Source organism: Somniosus microcephalus, chromosome 10, assembly GCF_052327205.1.
Source record: "Somniosus microcephalus isolate GS21.2 chromosome 10, FLI_Smic_1.0, whole genome shotgun sequence".
NCBI lineage: Eukaryota > Metazoa > Chordata > Chondrichthyes > Squaliformes > Somniosidae > Somniosus > Somniosus microcephalus.
The window spans coordinates 96,071,188-96,092,544 of NC_140996.1; the positions used below are offsets into that span (position 1 = coordinate 96,071,188).

Genomic DNA, 21,357 nt, shown 5'->3' on the forward strand with positions numbered 1-21,357 from the left:
GGGCGGTACTTCCGGTGCCCTAGTGAGACTGGCGTCCTAAACAGGGTGCTACCGAATTTCAAGGCCCATGTTTCCCCACAGGTAGCATTCATAGGGGGTGGGACATATTGTGTCACCACAAGTGCGCCCCACTACCGGCATGGACAGTACATCTGGTGTCCAGTGAGTGACAGCAGTTTTTGTTTTAAACCTGAGGCAGAAGTTCAAGTGGGCCAGGAACGGATTGTACCCATCCCTGAACCCTCCACTGTTCACCTCACTGTCAGGGAAAACATCACCAACCTGCAAAGTTACGTCACACATTTTGGCTATGAGATTCCTCCTCTACCAGAACATCTTACCGCCCTATTAAAAGCAGTAGTCGTCTCACAAAAACATTTCTATACATTGGAGCAGAAGACAGTAGAGATAAGGGCCAAGATATTGGATATTGTGGTTCCACCCTGGTGGGACATTTTTGAAAATATAGATGTCCCCTCTTGGATTAGGCTGGCTTCGCACATTTTAGTGGTTTGCCAGCTGGGAATAGTTTTCTACTTGTTTTGTGCGAAGTGCAAAGGAAGGGACCAGATGCTCCGCTCTCAGCATGAGGGAGCATGGGACAAAACCAAAAATAAAGGCTATGCCCAGGTATAAAAACAACCGTGAATGTGATTAAAAATAAAGTTGGATGAGTGTGTGTGCCAATTTATTTTTCCTGCGTATAATGTTTCCAAGTGGTGCAGGGGTGTTGGGCCCCCTCCGTGCTTGGATGTGAATGTAATAAAAGTTTTTTCTTGGTGTATTTTTGATAAACACTACACCTAAAGGGAATGGGAGAGTGTTTTGTTTGGGTGTTAGTTTAGGTAATACAGGGGAAAGTTGGCTCTCGAGGATCAGAAATTTTGCTCACACCTGCATGATACTATCTATATATATAAATAAAAGGATTCATCTGTCTGTCTGTCTATCTGTCTGTCCTTCGGTGTGTCTGTCCGGCTATACACTCTCAAGTTATAGAGCGTACCTACACGTGTGTTACATCAAAAGAAAGCTTACGATTCCAGAACGGTCGTAAGCATATTTACGTTTCGGTGAGACAAAAATTGCGCCCGCGGTATCCAAAAAATGTTCAAAATTCCGCTCATTATCTGCTCATTAGCATTGAGTGACGTCAAGGTCGACCAATCGTACGGTCGAGCGACCTGACGGTCGACCAATCGCTGCGTGGCGGGGGCGGGCTCCTGGCGCGTGCGGGCGGGCCCTCCTAGAATCGAGTGACGGGACAATTGACCAATCCTACGCTTCGGTGACCTGACGGTCGACCAATCGGTGCATGTGTGGGCGGGCCTTATCGTTCTGAACCGAGGTGAGTCGCCGCCATGTTGATTCCAAACTTTTCATTTCTTTTTCCCGCTTTCTGCGTATTTCTTTTCAAATCTACATTTCCACCAAAAAAAAAGTTGCTTTTAAAACACAAATTGTTTTTAAAAAAGTTAATTCATTTGTAAATCTTTTTCTAACCTCTATAATTTTCCTACCTTTCACCGTTTTTCCAGGCAGGCCTCGAAGCCTGGGGGTCTGTTGCCCAGCCACGCCCGAGCTACGCATCGGCCATCCCGCTGGGCCCGATTCCAAACCAGCGGCCAGCCATCTTGGTAAAGGCTGGCTGGGCTCACTGCAAGCTCCTCGCGCTTCATTCGCGCTCGCGCTGCACGGCGCACGCGCACCTCCACACAGAGCGCGGCCAGAGGGAAGCGAGCAGGTTGGGGGGGGCGGGTGAGGCTCGGGAGGGGAGGGGGAGCGGAGAGGGTTACCCCGGCAACTGGGCTCGCCAGCCGCAATCGGCCGTCTCAAGCTGCTCAGGCCCAGGTCCAGTCCCGGAGATCGGGAGGCAGAGAGGGGAGGAGGGTTACCAAGGCAACCGGGCCCGGCCAGCCGCAATCGTCCGTCTCAGGCCCGGCCTCGGGAGGGCGGGGCTCAGGCCCACCAGGGTGCTGCGCTCGGCATGTCAGTGCGTGGGGCGGCATGGAGCTCAGCGGAGCCATCGCCAGCAGAGGGGAGAGGGTCTGCTGGCTCCCCCCCTCCCTTTCTCCCCCCTCTTTCCCCCACCTCCCCCACCCCTCCCCTCTCCCCCCCTCCTCTCCCACTCCCCTCTCTCCCTCCCCCTCCCCTCCCCTTCCGTCCCCTCCCCCCTTCCTCCCCCCCCTCCCCCTCCCCCCATCCTCCCCTTCCTACCCCCCTCCCCCCTCCCCTTCCTCCCCCCTCCCCTCCCTTTCCTCCCCCCTCCCCTCCCCTTCCTCCCCCTCCCCTCCCCTTCATCCCCCCTTCCCCCCTTCCCCTTCCCCCCCTTCCCCCCACTTCCCCCCCACTTCCCCCCCTTCCCCCACCCTTCCCCCCAGTCGCGCTCTCTCTTCCCCCCAGTCGCTCTCTCTCTTCCCCCCAGTCGCGCTCACGCTTCCCCCCCACTCGCTCTCTCTCTTCCCCCCAGTCGCTCTCTCTCTTCTCCCCAGTCGCGCTCTCTCTTCCCCCCAATCGTGCTCTCTCTCTCTCTCTTCCAACAACAACATGCCCTCAAAAATCCCTCGGCACCGCCGCGCACTTCAGCTAGTAGTGTTATAAAGTATCACAGGGGGGTGTGTAAGGTTTGATAATTTCTGCACAAACCCAGAACACAAGGAAAGTCAATTTTTTAAAATAATTTTGGGAACACTACAGAAGGAATCTGCAAAAAAGGATAATTGTAGTGGTTGGGCCATACAGAAGATTAAAGCGATAGTTTGAGGAAGAGACTTTTTGGACTGTTTTAAAGAGTTATTGGGCAAAAGGTATTTAAAATAAAAATCCCAGGAAGATTTGGCTGGTTTAAAAGACATGTTCAGGCTTGCAAAAGGCTGAAACAACGGGGAGGCGGGGTGGGCCCCCAAAGTTTGGATATTGGACTGTCTGAGGAATGTCCAGGGCCACCCCAGTTTTACATAAGGACAATGAAGCCTGTTTTCCTGCCCAGAAGTTGCAGAGCCAGGTATCGAGTAAATAGGACATGTCCCCAGCCATACAAAAGTAAGAACATCAGCCCCACAGTTACCACAAACAAACCACAGTCCAAAGTCAATTAAAAAGATTGACAAATGTTTTGCATTTTAAATTGGTTTCAAGGCAATCCCAAAACCAGTTAAAGGCCGATTAAGTTTGGATGAGCCATCCCCTAAACTCGTTAAGTTTGGATGGGCCATCCCTGAAGCTTGCTAAAGTTTTAAAGGACATTAAAAATAACGAGCCCGCCAAAATTAACAAAGAAAACTGAGATTTGATGGTCAGATAAGCCAGGCCCCAAATTAGTATAATTGAGGCCTGCCTTTTCAGTTCAAGGCAGTACAGAACAGTTCGGAACACAGACAGTGAGACAGTTCAAACGGACAGCCAGTCCAAGTTCAAGTTCAGCCAACCAACTCAAGAGAGAGATCATCATCGGAGACTCGAAGGAAGAAAGAAGAAATGGAGATCGCGGCAACCAAAGGCCTACAGAAACCAACAACCGCCACTATTACCACCAACCAGGTAATATTGAGCCACCGCGATCAACAAGAAACCAACCGCTGAAAAACTCACGAACCAAAGACTTGTTTCCACTCTACAGGCTAGTCTGACTTACCCCTGGGTAAGATTGGGACACAAAAGACTCTAAAACTAGCCCTAACCAAAGAAAATTGGGTACTTACCTGATAGATCCAACAGCGCAACTAACCGCATCAGCGGACCAAACCCAACTGAAGACCCAACGCAGGTGCAGTCTTCTACCATGTCTGAGGTACGGCAGGCCCCAACCACCACAACTAAAGAGAACCCCGAAATCGCGAACCTCTACAGTCTGTCAAGAAAGTTGTTTTGGTGAGCATTTCCTGGTCCTCTGGATTCCAGCCTAGCTAGTGTAGTGGGGTTGGGAGGGTAAGGGATTTTGTGTATTGTAATTCTCCCTCGCTTATTCCGTGTGTTCCCCACCCTTTTAAAGTGTAAGTTTATTGTATTGTATATTTCTCCTGTCTCAAAATAAAGATCTGAATTCTTTTGACTAACCCAGGTGTCTGTTGCAAGTTTATTACAACCCCTAAATAAGTCCAAAGTCTAGAACAAAAGGGAATGGGTGTGATTCAAACTGCTCAAAGTAGTCAGACGTGAAGCTGGCAGGCAACCCACACCACGACCCCTTACGCTTGACTGCTCGGGAGGAGACCTCCCGTACTCGCTGGAGCAGGTGTCCCATTTTGTGGTGGTCTGCCATATGCTCCACAACTTGGCCATCATGAAGGCGCAGCCCTTGCCACCAGGGGTTGCCGGACCACCTCAGAAGGAGGAGAGGAAGAGGAAGAGGAGGAGAATGCAGGCAGCAAATTCCTGTTCCACACAGGCTGTCTGTGAGTGTTAAATCCATGAATCTTGATGTATGGTGTCCTTCAAGAAATAGACAGAGACTGCAGAGGAACAATCAACAGGTGTTTACTGGATGAGGGTTGCTCTAAAACTAACAGTACAGATCCCTACTCAGGGTTTATATACAGGTGTGGTCACTGCCGGTACTACAGTATACAGGAGCTGGAATAAAGTAGTTCTCCCCTTAAAGGTACATACACTACAATTCCTCCCCTTTTAGATTAACAGTACCATAACATTCATTTAACAATTAACACTTTTAACATGCAACATTAACTGAAAATAGTCCATTTATAAATTCAGTCTTTGGGGCGGCTTCCTGATCCTTTCTGGATAGCGCCTTTCCTGAGTGTCTTGCTCTTGGTGCGGAGGCGATTCTGGCCCCCTGTCGTCGGTTGGTTCATCAGCTTCCGATGCTACTGTTTCTGGGGTAGATGCTACCTGTATATCGGGTTCATCACCAAGTACGCGAGACATGGGGTTGACTCGTTCCTGTGACTCTAGGATCTGGTCGACATGGCATCTCACAATGTTCTCCCCAACATCCACTGTGTACATTAGTGGCCCCTGCCGTGTGCATATCGTTCCTGGTTGCCATTTCTCTGTTCGGTAGTCACGGGCCAAGACTGGTTGCCCTACATTGAAGCTCCTTGTCGGCTTCTCATTGATGTGCTGGAATTGCTTATTCTCAACATCTCTTCGTACATTTGGTCTGAGCAAATCCAGACGAGATCTCAACCTTCGGTTAAAGAACATCATGGCTGGGGTCTGGTTGGTGACTGCATGTGTCGCATTTCTGTAGGCTAACAGGAAATTGTCCACCTTATGCTGCAGTGGAATGTCATCATCGCACATGGCCCTTACTGCCTTTTTAAAGGTTTGTACGAACCTCTCAGCCAATCCATTTGTGGCTGGATGATACAGGGCGAATGTGTAATGCCTGACCCCATTCCTTTTCATAAATTTCTGAAACTCTTCGGACACAAACTGTGGTCCGTTATCAGAGCAAATCTGCTCTGGCAAGCCGTTCCTGGCAAATATGGTCCGTAGGACTGCAATCGTTTTCTCCGTGGTGGTGGAGGACATTTTGATCACCTCAGGCCATTTCGAGTGCGCATCCACGGCTATTAAAAACATTGAGTCCATGAATGGACCAGCAAAATCAATATGCACCCGTTGCCATGGAGAGGAGGGCCACTCCCATGGGTGTAGAGGTACATGTGGTGGTGCATTTTGGACCTTCTGGCATCCTGAGCAGCTCTTTGTCAGGTCCTCGATTTGCTGATCGATCCCCGGCCACCACACATAAGCCCTAGCAAGGCTTTTCATTTTCACCCCTCCCAGATGGCCTTCGTGTAGTTCATTGAGCACTCTCTCCCTTAACTTGGGTGGAATTACCACTCGGGATCCACACATCAAGGTCCCCTGGCATACTGACAGCCGTTCTCTTCCGGATGAGAATGCTGGCAACAGTGAGTCGCCATGTGTTGGCCATCCCCTCACCGTCAAGTCATATACCCGAGACAGTGTCGGGTCATTTCAGGTCTCCTTCTCTATATCCGCGTTAGTTACTGGCAAGCGTTCAATTATAGTCGAATAAAATATTTCGACAGGGTCCACTGCTGGTGCTTCCTCCGCCATAGGCAGTGGCAGGCGTGATAGCCCATCAGCGTTTCCATGCTTTTTCGTGCCCTTATACTCTATTTCATATTGGTTCGCCCCACCAAAAGGGACCATCTTTGTAGCCATTGCGCAGTCATCACCGGAACGCCCTTCTTTGGATTAAAGATGGAGACAAGTGGTTGGCGGTCAGTCAGCAAGGTGAACTTCTGCCCGTGCAGATAGTGGTTGAAATTTTTCACTCCCCACACTAGGCTGAGGGCCTCCCTGTCAATCTGGGCGTAGTTACGCTCGGCTGAGGTTAGTGACCGAGACGCAAAGGCTACTGGCCTCTCCGAGCCGTCCGGGAATTTGTGCGACAGCACCACTCCAATACCATAGGGTGATGCATCACACGCCAACCGAATTGGTAGTGCTGGTTTGAAATGAGCCAACACCTCTTTTGATGTGATCAATTCTTTGCACTTATGGAAAGCTCGTTTACATTCGTCATTCCATTTCCATGGTACCCCCGTTTGCAGTAGGGTGTTAAGTGGGTGTAGTACTGTAGACAAATTCGGCAAGAACTTATGGTAGTAGTTCACCAGCCCGAGGAACGACCTCAGTTGTGACACATTTTCCGGTGCTGGAGCCTTGACTACTGCCTCAATCTTTTCAGGGGACTTATGTAACCCCTCTTCATCAATAACGTGGCCACAATACGAGATCTGCTTCTGGAAAAACTCGCATTTGTGGCGATTAGCTCGGAGCCCATATTCCTTCAATCTAGTGAGCACCTGCTCCAGGTTGGCGAGGTAATCACTGTCTTTTTCGCCCGTGACCAGGATGCCGTCCAAATAACACTGGGTCCCTGGAATCCCTTGCAGGAGTTGATCCATTGCCCTTTGCCAAATAGCCGGAGCTGATGCTACCCCGAACACCAGCCGGTTGTATTGGTAGAGACCTTTATGAGTGTTGATCGTGAGGTACTGTTTCGAGGCTTCTTCTACCTCCATTTGCAGGTACGCCTGGGCCAGATCAATCTTAGTGAAGCGTTTTCCTCCAGATAGCGAGGCGAAAATATCTTCAATCCGCGGAAGCGGATATTGTACCGTGTGAAGGACTGGTTTCACTGTTACCTTAAAGTCCCCACAGATGCGAACCTTCTTTGATTCCCCAGGCGTATTACTCAACGACCTCTTCATTACAGGAATGATGGGTGTAGCCCACTCGCTCCAGTCCACTTTGGACAGTACTCCTGAACGTTCCAAACCTTCCAGCTCTGCTTCGACGGCTGGGCGGATCACATAAGGCACCGGTCTGGCCTCAAAAAACTTTGGGCTTGCATTTTCCTCTATTTTGATCATCGCTGTTATGCCTTTTAGTGTTCCGAGTTCCTCCTGGAACACTTCTTGTGCATCAGTTAGCATTTTTGACAGTCATCCAGGTGTGCCGTCGTCATCCTTTTTGGCATCTACAGTCAGTGCTTGTATGGAATGCCAATCTAGCTGTATCTTCCGGCTCCATTCATGTCCTAGTAGTGGTGGTCCTCCCTTTGGCAATACATATAGGTCCATTTTTGGTGTTTCCTTGCCGTTATATATAACGCTCACCCTTATTTTTCCTTTGGGGTAGACTTTTTGCCCTGTGTACGTCTTCAAGACGATCTCTGTATCTCTCAAGGGTATATGTGAGAATAGCCGCTTGTAGTCCCTTCGGTTTATGACTGTTAGGGCTGATCCTGTGTTCAATTCCATTTTCACTTGGACTCCGGCTATCTTGAGCGTGACCCATATAGTTTGGTGATCCTCCGTTTTGATCACATTATGTAGTTTCAGACAACCCAGCTCCTTGCTTCCGGAGTCTGTATCCCTTTTCTGTTCGTCTGAACTACTCTCCGTCACCTTATGTACCTTCTTGTACTTCTCCTGTGGAGATTTCTTGCTGCTGGTTTTCTTTTCCGACCTGCAGACTCTTGCTATGTGTCCTACTTTTCCACACTGTCTGCACACTTGGTCCTTGAACCAGCAACCCTTATGGTCGTGTGTTGTTCTGCCGCAGCGATAGCACTTCACTGTTCCGTATGCCATTTCATTTGTGCCACATTCTTGCGGTCTCCATTGTATCTCAGCCGCGCCCCGTGCTGCTGCTTCGTGTGATACTGCCATGCTGAAAGCCTTGTCCAGCGTAAGATCCTTTTCTGATAGAAGCCGTTTCTGGGTTCCTTCACTTTGAAGCCCACACACGAACTTGTCCCTTAAAGTATCTGCTAGTCCCGTTCCAAACTGGCAGTGTTTCGATAGCTTGTGCAGCTCCGTTAAATACTCAGCATTAATTTCATCTTTATGCTGGTTCCTTTTGTGAAACTTAAATCTTTCTGCTATCAGCAGCGGTGTGGGGTTTAAGTGGTCCTGTAGGATTGCCACTATGCTTTCAAAATCCTTTTCCACTGGCTTCTCTGGGGTTACTAGTTTTCGCAGTAAGCCATATGTTTTTGCACCCATGGAATTCAACAATACCAGTGCTTTCCTGGCATCTGGCACTTCATTCGCCTTGCAGTACACTTCTATGCATTCTACATATGTCGCCCAATCTTCGACTTCATTGTCGAACGCTGTTTCACTGCCGCTCTTTGGCATCCCTGGGTGTGGTTAGACTGGCTAAAAATGGCGTCTCCCGCGCTATCCCTTCTTCTCCGCTGTGGCTCAAAATAGCGTCTCCCGCGCTCTCCCTTCTTCTCCGCTGCGGCTCAAAAATGGCGTCTCCCGCGCTCTCCCTTCTTCTCCCGCGGACGCTGCTCAGCCCTTGAACACCGGCCGCGCTCTGCGCGTTTTCCTGCGCGCCTCTCTCATTGACGCCGCTCGGTCCTGAACCCCAGCTGTGCCCTGTGTGCTTTACCCTCTCTCTCAGCTCCCGTCGACGCTGCTCGGCCTTTTCCTGTGCCGTCGGTCGGCTCTAGCCGCCGCTGTGCGGGAAGGGTCTGCGCCGTACCTGTTGCCAGCCCGCCTCGCTGGAGTCTCCGCCGGATGGTCGACGCCCATGTCTCTGGAATCGGCCTTCCTCTGCAGAGTTGCAGGTAGGTTCGAATCGCCTCGTCGCCAATGTTAAATCCGTGAAACTTGATGTATGGTGTCCTTCAAGAAATAGACAGAGACTGCAGAGGAACAATCAACAGGTGTTTACTGGATGAGGGTTACTCTAAAACTAACAGTACAGATCCCTACTCAGGGTTTATATACAGGTGTGGTCACTGCCGGTACTACAGTATACAGGAGCTGTAAAAAGTAGTTCTCCCCTTAAAGGTACATACACTACAGTGAGCACCTCATCAAACACTGATTTGACTGAATAAAATGCCATATCCCCATTGCACACCACTTCCCCATTATTCTCTCCCTCTGTCATGAAACATCACAGCACCCTCCTGGGCACAAAGCTGAAATGAGAGCCACCAAAAACACAAATTCCAAACAAGATTAATAAATTTATCAAAATCCAATCACATTGAGTATCTCACCTATTCACCCTTGTACGTTCCCTGAGTGTCTGTCCTTCGTGTGCCTTTACCTACTCTAGTGCTCCCCCAGTGGCTGCAGCATGTCTCTTAGGCAGTCCCTCGGGAACCGAGGATGACTTGCTTCCACATTAAAAATGAGTTCGCAGGTGACTGATGAGTCGAATGTGGGACCTACAGTCTCTGTCACAGGTGGGGCAGATGGTGATTGAAGGGGCGGGTGGGTGGGGTGTTTGGGTTGACATGCGCTCCTTGCGTTGCCTGCGCTTGGCTTCCGCTTGTTCCTGGCGAAGAGACTCCAGGTGTTCGGCGCCTTCCCGGATACTTATCCTCCACTTTGTGCGGTCTTGGGCCAGGGATTCCCAGGTGTCGGTGGGGATGTTACCCTTTTTCAAGGAGGCTTTGAGGGTGTCCTTGAAGCATTTCCTCTGCCCACCTGGGGCTCTCTTGCCATGTCAGAGCTCTGAGTAGAGCGCTTGTTTTGGGAGTCTCGCATCGGGCATGCAGACGATGTGACCTGTCCATCGGAGCTGATCGAGCGTGGTCAACGCTTCGATGCTGGGATGTTGGCCTGAGCGAGAACACTGACGTTGGTGTGCCTATCCTGCCAATGGATTTGCAGGATCTTGCGGAGGCAGCATTGGAGGTACCTCTCCAGTGCTTTGAGGTGCCTGCTGTACATGGTCCATGTCTCGGAGGCATACAGCAGGGCAGGTATCACTGCTGCCCTGTAGACCATGAGCTTAGTGCCGGGTTTGAGGTCCTGGTCTTCAAACACTCTCTTCCCCAGGTGACTGAAGGCTGCACTGGCACACTGAAGGCGGTGTTGGACTTCGTCATCGACATCTGCCCTTGTTGAAAGTAGGCTCCCGAGGTATGGAAAGTGGTCCACGTTGTCCAAGGCCTTGTCGTGGATTTTGATAATCGGGGGGCAGTACTGTGTGGCGGGGGCAGGTTGGTAGAGAACCTTTGTCTTACAGATGTTTAGTGTAAGGCCCATGCTCTCGTTCGCTTAGGTGAAGGTTTTGACGATGGTTTGGAGTTTGACCTCCGAGTGAGCGCAGATGCAAGCGTCGTCTGCATACTGTAATTCGACGACAGAGGATGGGATGACCTTGGATCTGGACTGGAGGCGACGAAGGTTGAACAGTTTCCCGTTTGTTCTGTAAATTAGCTCCACTCCAGTGGGGAGCTTACTGAGGGTGAGATGGAGCATTGCAGCAAGGAAGATCGAGAAGAGCGTTGGTGCAATGACACAGCCTTGTTTGACCCCAGTTCATACGTGAATTGGGTCTGTGGTGGAACTGTTGGTCAGGATCACGGCTTGCATGTCATCGTGAAGCAGGCCAAGGGTGGTGACAAACTTTTGAGGGCAGCCGAATTTGAGGAGGACACTCCATAATCCTTCATGGTTGACAGTGTCGAAGGCCTTTGTGAGATCAAAGAAGGCCATGTACAGTGGTTGGTGCTGTTCCCTGCATTTCCCTTGTAATTGACGTGCGGTGAAGATCATGTCCATTGTGCCCCTTAGTGGCGCATTGTGACTCTGGGAGGAGCTCTTTGGCCACTGGGAGAAAGCGATTGAGGAGGATTCTTGCGATGACTTTCCCTGTGGCAGACAGCAGGGAAACTCCTCTATAATTACTGCAATCGGACTTGTCACCTTTCTTGAAGATGGTCACAATTACGACATCTCTGAGATCCCCTGGCATGCTCTCCTCCTTCCAGATAAGAGAAATAAGTTCATGAATTCATGTAGTGCTTCTCCGCCATGCTTTAGTGCCTTAGCAGGGATTCCATCTGCTCCTGAGGCCTTGTTGTTCTTCAGTTGTCGGATGGCCTTTTCAACCTCATGCCGGGCTGTGGTTGTACTGAGATGGTGGCGGGTAGCATGCTGCGGGATGGAATTGAGGACACTCGCATTGAAGGTTAAGGAGATCTTCTAAGTGCTCCTTCCAGCGGGCACTGACTGCCTCTCTGTCCTTGATGAGTACCTCTCCGTTCTTGGCCTGCAGTGGGGTAGGGCCTTGGGTGCTTGGGCTGTAGATGATTTTGATTGCACTAAAGAATCCACGCATATCGTGGTTGTCGGCTAGCTGCTGGATCTCCTGTGCTTTCTCCACCCACCATCTGTTCTTTAGGTAGCGAGTTTTTTGTTGGACCTCGGCCTTCAGGCGTCTGTAGAGCTACTTTCTTGCTCTCGAGTTCTGTTGCTGTTTCCAGATCAGGAATGCCTTGCACTTGCGGCTTATTAGCTCCTGGATCTCCTGGTCGTTCTCATCGAACCAGTCTTGGTGTTTCCTGGTAGAGTGACCGAGCGTCTCTTCATAGGTGCTGATTATGGAGGCCTTGAGTGCAGACCAGGTGCTGTGGGCAGTCTGTGTCTCTGCATCACTGGGAGTCGTCAGGATGTTTGTGAGGCACAGGCTGAATAGAGCTTTCTTAGCGGGGTCTTTGAGTGCTCCAGCGTTGATTTTCCTGCGGCATTGTTTCTGTTGCCGCTGCTGTTTTGGGGCTACATTGATGGAGATGACAGAACGGATTAGGCGGTGGTCTGTCCAGCAGTTGTCGGCTCCTGTCATGGCGCGGGTGATGCAGACATCATTGCGGTCCCGCGCTCGGATGATGACGTAGTCCAGCAGATGCCAGTGCTTGGAGCGAGGGTGCTGCCATGAAGCCTTGTACTTGTCTCTCTGACGGAACAAGGTGCTGGTTATGACAAGGCCATGTTCTAAGCATTTTGACAGGAGGACGGTCCCGTTGGAGTTGGCTTTCCCTACCCCCTCTCTGCAGATCACACCTCCCCAGAGCTCTGTGTCCTTTCCAGCATAGCTGATGGAAGGCTGCTGACTTTCAGTGGGGGAGACTGCAGATGGCCTTGCAGGATGCCCTTGAGCAGCTCTGGGCCTAGGAGGCCCAGCTGTAGACTGTACCACCTCTGCATGGGTGGCAGCAAGGGCACTGGCGAAGTGGCAGTGGTGGGAGTAGGAATGCTGTCATCCTGAGAGAGGACAGCAGGTTCTTGCTCCACAGACCCACTGCCACTCTTCTGTGGCGGTGCCTCAGCATTCTTGGCAATCTGTTGGAGGACATATTGCTGGCCTACTGCGAAACCCTGAAAGCCCCTTTCGAGGCTCGTAAACCCAGCGACGATGGCAGCATTCTGAGCTTCCATTGCAGCAGTGAGACGTTGGGTTGCTTCTGCCTGTGCTGTAATGGAAGCTGCAAAATCGCTCATTAGCATAATCCGTAAGTCCCCAAGGTCTTTCCTGGAGTTGTCCATCATTTCCATCCTGGAAATCATGGGCTACAAGCTCTGCGCAAAGTCCCGTGGAATGTTGGAGCCGGACTTCTCCATGCGCTTTGACACTGACAAGAGGCTCTCTAACAGGCTTGCTATTGCACCTAGCATTTCCGTGTACATACCCATCGAGAGGCACCAACGATATAGGTAAAAAGTGGGATGAGGACCTAAAAGCAGAAAATAGGGAGTTAGGAGGTAAATTAAAAAACAGGACCTCAAAGGTAGTAATCTCAGGATTGCTACCAGTGCCACGTGCTAGTCAGAGTAGAAATAGAAGGATATTTCAGATGCATATGTGGCTAGAGGAATGGTGCAACGGGGAGGGATTCAAGTTCCTGGGACATTGGAACCGGTTCTGGGGGAGGTGGGACCAGTTCAAATCAGACAGTTTGCACCTGGGCAGGGCTGGAACCAATGTCCTAGGGGGAGTGTTTGCTAGTGCTCTGGGGGAGGGTTTAAACTAAAATGGCAGGGGGTTGGGAACCTGAGCAGGGAGACAGAGGAAAGGGAAACAAGGATAAAAGCAAAAGATAGGAAGGAGAAAAACAAAAGTGGCAGTCAGTGAAATCAACGGTTTAAATCAAACGTGGCCACAGTAAATAATAATTCTAATAGGTCTAAGAGCATTAAAAAAACAAGCCTGAAGGCTTTGTGTCTTAATGCGAGGAGCATTCGTAATAAGGCGGATGAATTGGCTGCACAAATAGAGGTAAACGAATATGATTTGGATGGGATTACGGAAACATGGCTCAAGGATGGCCAAGGCTGGGAACTCAATATCCAGGGGTATTCGATATTCAGGAAAGACAGGCAAAAAGGAAAGGGAGGTGGGGTAGCATTACTGGTTAAAGAAGGGATTAACACAATTGTAAGGAAGGATATTAACTCTGATGATGTGGAATCTGTATGGGTAGAATTGAGAAATACTAAGGGGCAGAAAACATTAGTGGGAGTGGTATATAGACCTCCAAACAATAAGGCAGAGGTTGGGGATGGCATTAAAAGGGAAATTAAAGAAGCATGCAATAAGGGCATGGCAGTCATCATGGGTGACTTTAATCGACATATAGATTGGGCTAACCAAATTAGTAACAATACTGTGGAGGAGGAATTCCTGGAGTGTTTACGGGATGGTTTCCTGAAGCAATATGTCGAGGAACCAACCAGAGATCAGGCCATCTTAGACTAGGTATTATGTAACGAGAAAGGATTAATTAGCAATCAAGCCTGAAAACATTGCGAACCAGTGCACTTGCTCTTTGCTATTCCACTGCCGAATACGCCTGCCCTGCATGGGAAAGGTCTACTCATGCCAAGAAGATGGATGCCGTTCTGAATGCAAGCTGCTGATTTATCACAGGTTGCTTAAAACCAACAAACACCAACAGTCTATATATCCTGGCGGGTATTGCTCCCCCTGATATAAGAAGAACGGTAGCCAGCAAGAAAGAGCGACTCCGTCAAACATCAGATGAGAGGCAGCCTCTGCATTGTCATACACCTACACCCAGCCGCCTAAAGTCAAGGAAGAGCTTCATGAACAGTGTTGTTCCATTACAATCAACCTCATCTGAAGCCCGCATCGCCTTGTGGAAAGATCGGCTCGCCAGTCTTGAACAACCTCCAGCGATGGAAATTTTACCTGATGAAAGCCTTCCCCCAGGAGCTAATTGCAACTGGGCAATCTGGAAGTGCCTTAACAGACTTAGGACCGGTGTAGGTTGCTCAAAGGTGTCGCTAAGCAAATGGGGATATTCAACCAGCCCGACAACTTGTGAATGTAGAACTGAGGCACAGACTATGCAACATCTCCTGCAATGCCCATCATTAGAGGAACCCTGCACTGTTGCAGATCTTGCTGAATCCAACAACAAGGCACAAAAATGTGTCCAATTCTGGCTGGGCTATGTATAGACTGTCCGTGGACACGATAAGAAGAAGAAGCAATCTTGTTGTAAGAGGCCCCTTGGGTCGAAGCGATCATAATATGATCGAATTCTTCATTAAGATGGAGAATGAAGTAGTTGACTCAGAGACGAGGGTCCTAAATTTAAATAAAGGAAACTACGATGGTCTGAGGAACGAGTTGGGTAGGATTGATTGGGGAATGTCACTCAAAGGGTGGATGGTGGATAGGCAATGGCAAACATTCAAAGACCGAATGGATGAGCTACAGAATTTATTCATCCCAGTTTGGCATAAAAATAAAACAACAAAGGTGACTCAACCATGGCTAACAAGGGAAATTAGGGATAGCATAAGATCCAAGGAGAGGACATATAAATTGGCCAGAAAAAGCAATAATCCTGAGGATTGGGAGCAGTTTAGGATTCAACAAAGGAGGACAAAGGGATGAATTAAGAAAGGGAAAATAGAATATGAGAGTAAGCTTTCAGGGAAAATAAAAACTGACTGTAAAAGCTTTTATAGATATGTGAAGAGAAAAAGATTGGTGAAGTCAAGCGTAGGTCCCTTGCAGTCAGAATCAGGGGAATTTATAATGGGGAACAAAGAAATGGCAGACCAACTAAACCCATATTTTGGTTCTGTCTTCACAAAGGAGGACACAAATAACCTCCCAGAGATGCCGGGGAACATAGGGTCCGATGAAAGGGTGGAACTGAAAGAAATCAGTATTTGTAGGGAAATGGTGTTAGGAAACTTGATGGGACTGAAGGCCGATAAATCCCCAGGGCCTGATAATCTACATCCTAGGGTACTTAAGGAAGTGGCCCTAGAAATAATAGATGCATTGCTGGTCATCTTCCAGAACTCGATAGACTCTGGAACAGTACCCATGGATTGGAGGGTAGCTAATTTTACCCCACTATTCAAAAAAGGTGGTAGAGAAAAAGCGGGGAATTATAGACCGGTAAGCCTGACATCAGTAGTGGGGAAAATGCTAGAGTCCATTATAAAAGATGTAATAGCAGAGCACTTGGAAAGCAGTGACAGGATCGGACAAAGTCAACATGGATTTACAAAAGGTAAATCGTGCTTGACTAATCTACTGGAATTTTTTGAGGATGTAACTGGTAAAATAGATAAGGGAGAACCAGTGGATGTGGTGTATTTGGACTTTCAGAAGGCTTTCGATAAGGTCCCGCATAAGAGATTAGCGTGCAAAATTAAGGCACATGGGATTGGGGGCAAGGTATTGACTTGGATAGAGAACTGGTTGGCGGATAGAAAGCAGAGTTGGAATAAACGGGTCATTTTCCGAGTGGCAGGCAGTGACTAGTGGGGTACCGCAAGGATCAGTCCTAGGACCCCAGCTTGTCACAATATATATTAATGATCTGGATGAGGGAATTGGATGTTATATCTCCAAATTTGCAGACGACACAAAGCTGTGTGGGAGAGTATGCTGTGAGGAGGATGTCGTGAAACTCCAGTACGATTTGGCCAGGTTGGGTGATTGGGCAGAAACATGGCAATTGCACTATAATGTGGATAAATGTGAGGCTATTCATTTTGGTGGCAAAAACAGGAAGGCAGACTATTATTTGAATGGCAATAGATTGGGAGAAGGGGAAATCGGCCCCCTTATCTGAGGAAGGATATTCTTGCCATGGAAGGAGTGCAGCGAAGATTCACCAGGCTGATACCTGGGATGGCAGGAATGACGTATGAGGTGAGATTGTGTTGATTGGGCTTATACTCGCTGGAGTTTAGAAGATTGAGAGGGGATTTCATCGAAACCTATAAAATTCTGTCAGGCCTGGACAGACTAGATGCAGAAAGGATGTTCCCGATGGCCGGGAAGTCCAGAACCAGGGGTCATAGTCTAAGGGTAAGGGGTAAGCCATTTAGGACTGAAATGAGGAGGAATTTCTTCACCCAGAGAGTGGTGAGCCTGTGGAATTCTCTGCCACAGAGGGCGGTGGAGGCCAGTTCATTAAATATATTCAAGAAGGAGTTGGATATATTTCTTAAGGCTAAAGGGATCAAGGGATATGGGGAGAAGGCAGGGACAGGGTACTGAATTTGGATGATCAGCCATGATCTCATTGAATGGTGGAGCAGGCTCGAGGGGCCGAATGGCCTACTCCTGCTCCTATCTTCTATGTTTCTCTGTTTCTATGAGAGCATCATTGGAGTCCTGTGGAGCAGAACCCGTGCGCGAACACGCCCTCCGGGGACCTGGCACCCGAACTACCCTTTCCCTCTGGGCTGGCTGAAACCCACTCGTGCCCAGTGACTCACCACGTGCAGATCCTGCCTCTATACTACCCTCTAAAGTGCCTGCAGTGCCATTTTCTAAGCTGGTGTCTGCGAGTGTCAAATGTAGTTTCGGTGTCCATTCTTCTTTTTCTGCTTCTTCTCCTCCATCAGTTTGCTACCGAATGAGGTAAAAATATATCTACATTATCTGAGGTTAAAATAAATACTATTAACTGAGCTGGAAATTAATATTTTCTGAGGTAAAACTCCCAATGCGCTGGTGGCACTTCTTGGGTATCTGAAAGCAGAAAGGCACAAGGGTCGTGTTGTGGTGAGAGGAGGGGGGGAAAGCAAATTATCCATGCATACAAATCAATGGGCTGAATGGCCTCCTTCTGTGCCGTTATGACTCTATGATTCTATGACCATCAGCAGCTTGTAAAGGGGAAGAGATCATGGGATGAGGGGGATGTGAGAAGAAGGATTAGGTGTGACTATACTCTCATAATAAGCAATGTTTTCAACTTCTCCGCTGGCCACAGACTCTGTCGCTGCCCCTCCAATAATTTCAAAGACGGATTCCTCGGGGTCAGTCAGGATCTCAATCCTGGCTTGGCTGCCTCCGGTCTGTTGTTGCTCACATCTGTTCTGTGCCACCTTTGCCTGCAAGAAAAAGGGAAGTGTGTGAGTGTGGTGCAATGCGTTTGGGTGATGTGCCCATCATGGGTGAATAGCTGTCAGTGTATGCAAGGTGTGAGATGTGGGTGTGAGTGTTGCAGCAGTGGTGTGTGAGGGTGAAGTGAAGCCATGATTGTGAGGTCTGAGTGGTGATAGCTTAAGATTGTTGGTAGGTGAGTGATGGAGTTGTGGTACATTGAGCAGTGTGTGAGGCTTGTGGTGCAGATGGTGCGATATGGCATTTGCTGAAGCCTTCACTCACTTTGACCAACCGTGTGAGGTCATTAAAATTTTTGCGGCAATGGATCTGGGTCCTTGGAACAACACTGATGGCTGTGACAGATTGTGCAATCTCTTCCCAAATCCTTCTGCTGATGAGCTTGGATGGCACCTTGCCTCCCTGCTAGTAAATGACAGCCCGTCTTTGTTGGACCCCCCAGGACCAAAGCCTCCAGTGTAGCATCTGAAAATTGTTTGACTCTCTCTTTTGGTTGTTGGGCCACTGTGTCTCCAGACTGACAATGAAGTGCTTCTGCAAAAAAGCACCTCCCTTTTAAGTAGTGGAGAGAGTCTAGGCCAAGCTTTATTGACCATTGGACTGCACCCGATATTGCCCACCCCGTTGAACGCTAAGCCAATCAGCAGTATGGTTAGCACTGAGATCAGCACTCCAATCATGTTAATGAGCAAGCAGCACGAATTTTGTGTGCTGCCTGCACCACTTAGTAGAGGCGCAGGCAAATAGTGCTGGCCAGTGCCACCGCCTGTTTTCGGGCCTTATCCAATTTCTAGGCCTAAGGCTTTGGTAACGAGAACTGAGAAGATTAAAAGATGACCTAACACAGGTCTTCAAGGTTATGAAGGGTTATGATCAGATAAATAAAAATTATTTCTATTGGTGGGTAGGATGGTAATAAGAGGGCATAAATTTAAGACAATCACAAAAGAATTTAAGGGCTTGTAAAAAAAATCTTTACAGAGGAAGTTAGAATGTGGAATTCTCTGCTGTAAAACATTGCTGAAGCAGAATCCATTTTAAAAGGGAATTAAATGGTTACTTAAAAAAAGAGGAAAATTAAAGTATACAGGGATCGGACTAGGTGGCTCATGGGCACATAAAAACCTGGAGACTTGATGAGCTAAATGGTCTACTTCTGTGCTGAGCAGTCCATGATTCTATGGTAGTGGAAGCAGTGTTTATTATTGGGTAGGGCATGCTGCGCATGAGACTGCTATTTTGTGCTCTATATAGAGCTATTCATGCAAGGGCACATTTATAGAGTTAAATAAATATCCTGTCAACCAATGATTGATGCGCCAGTTCCTGTTCTTCCTGAAACTGTGCAGTATTTTGGACACCCTATCAGGACTTTACAGTAGTTCCCCTCACTCTGATCTGTCCAAACAATGGAAGCTCTGTTTCACCGTGATGATTCTATGTTTCACTGGCATAGATGGAGAAGCAGCTCTCTTCAGCTAACTCCAAGTAGGTGTGCTAAAGTCTGAAGTCTCAGCTCTTGGGAGAAGTCCTAGTGGATGTCTTTGTTCCCTCTTTTTCCTCCAAAAAGCTGTAACTGGAAAACTTAATGGATTTCCAATGCTGCAACTACTGGAAATGAAGCAGCAGCTTTCAGCAATGGTGCTGAATCATAGAGGAGTCTTGCAATGTAAAAATGCAGCTGTGCGCAACAGTGGCAAGAAATGCAACAAAGATAATGCAGATACAGCTATGTGGAAATCAAAAAACAACCCAGAACTTTTAAACACAATACTAAACTGTATACAAACTCCTAATCAGTTTCCTGAAGGCCAGAGCAGAAGATCCCACCAATGTGTATTTTATACAGCACTAAAGCAGCTCAAATTTGGCTTCTGAAAATCCAGAGCATGCTGAAACTGGCACCGCATGTGGACTTAGTTACCCGATTCACTAAAGCATGCTCCCAGAACATGAGGGTCATACTCTGCGACCACACCAGCACTGAATCAGCCCCGTTATTACTGTTATTGTATCACTGCTAATTTTTCTGCAGTGATAGCTTTATTTTCCTTTGGGCAGCTGACACTGTTTTGGAAGTTAGGACACGGGTTCCTGGGACTATGGCAATACTTGAAGTGGGTCTCTCAAGGTTGAAATTTGAAATTAAGTTTGTCGAGATCTGTTTTTAGTTCAGTTTTATGCTGTTGTACTTAAATCTCTGGAATTGAAATAATGCAGTGTGCAATAGATTTAATGTCAGGAAATTCAAAACTTGCAGTTTATTGTTTGCCTCCTAAGGAGATTCATTTGAACAAACCATTGGGTTCAACTTTCCACAAACAAAAGAGCTCTGCTTCTTCTTCCTATACAGACACACATAAACTACATGGACAACATGTCCCCTGGAACTAGCCAAAGGTGGAGTTCTTATTATCTGTGTTAGATTAAGATAGACAATCTGATCATTTACTGATTTTGAACTACTTGGAAGCACAGAAGCACAAGAGGTCAGTACAGACAGATTCCATTTTCACTCTGCCACCAAAACATTCTCTGCCCTGTGGCAGTTCAGAGAAGGCCCATAACTGAGAGAAGAGAGCTGGTTTGATACTTTATGGTGAGTGCCTGTCAGATCTCCGGCACTATAGCATGGCTGGGCTGGTATGCATTCGATCCCTGGTTGTCTTTTGTGGGCCCATTATGTATTTGAGTCATTGGTAAACAAGAGAAAATAAATGTTTCCTCTACCCAACCATGGGACCATCCTATTGAATCTTAGCATTCAGATTTAGAAAATCCAAACTGTGCACCTTGTTAATCTTAAGTTCACATTTAATCACATCTAATGCTCTTCACATTTCACAAGAAGTGCACTTCAACACTTCCCATCTGTTCATGCATCCATGGGCACTCTTGTCACTGATATCAGTAACAAACGCTCGATATGTATTTCACCAGGCATCACTTATTTGCTCTTGTTAGACTTTGGATTCCTTTCAAAAAGGGTTGCTGCAAGTTGTCCACACATCCATGCATGGAGACTATCTTGTTAATTTGATAATACTCAAACATCTTATGAGTTTAATCGTTAAATTTCCTCTTATCAAACCTTGTAAGTTCAATAAAGAAGAACACTTTACTTGGACTTCTCTATAATACCCCACAACATGATTTTGTTTTGACCTATTTCTGTTACTACTTTTTATCCATTACTTGTTAGTTGTTTTCTCTCCTTCCCTTGTAGGTAATCTGTTCCCTCTGCCTGTCCAACATAACCAGCCAGAGCAGTAGAGGAGTTACTCATTTGTTTCCTATCTTTACTTGTGATTTTAATGTATCTGATATGTTGGATGTTATAATCCACCACGTAACTTTTTCGGTTTTAAATATACACTTCTGTTTTAGCCTTTTGACTATTTTGAGGGTACAAATCCAATACTTCACTCCCCAGTCTGGACCATGCATTGCATGTGGCTGAGTAGGCAGATAGCCTGCTTCCAGGCTTCTGACTATCCCATTCAAAGATGGATGCAGGGGAGCATTTGAGGGCAGCCCAGCTTTCACTCGGTCTCCAATTTCCCCTTCCTCCTTTATGGCAGTCCCTGACCATTGCTTTTTGCCAATTTATAGCAATGCAGCCAATATCAAGAGCTCAGCATACTGGGGGAAATCAAACCCACATCCTGCCAGCACTGCAAACTTAAACTA

The 21,357-nt window shown here is 48.0% G+C and overlaps 1 pseudogene; it reads right to left on the minus strand.

Moving 5' to 3' along the window:
• The window catches only part of LOC147111581 (uncharacterized), an 80,458-nt pseudogene extending 60,828 nt beyond the window's left edge, over positions 1-19,630 (minus strand).
• Between the last annotated feature and the right edge of the window lie 1,727 nt (positions 19,631-21,357).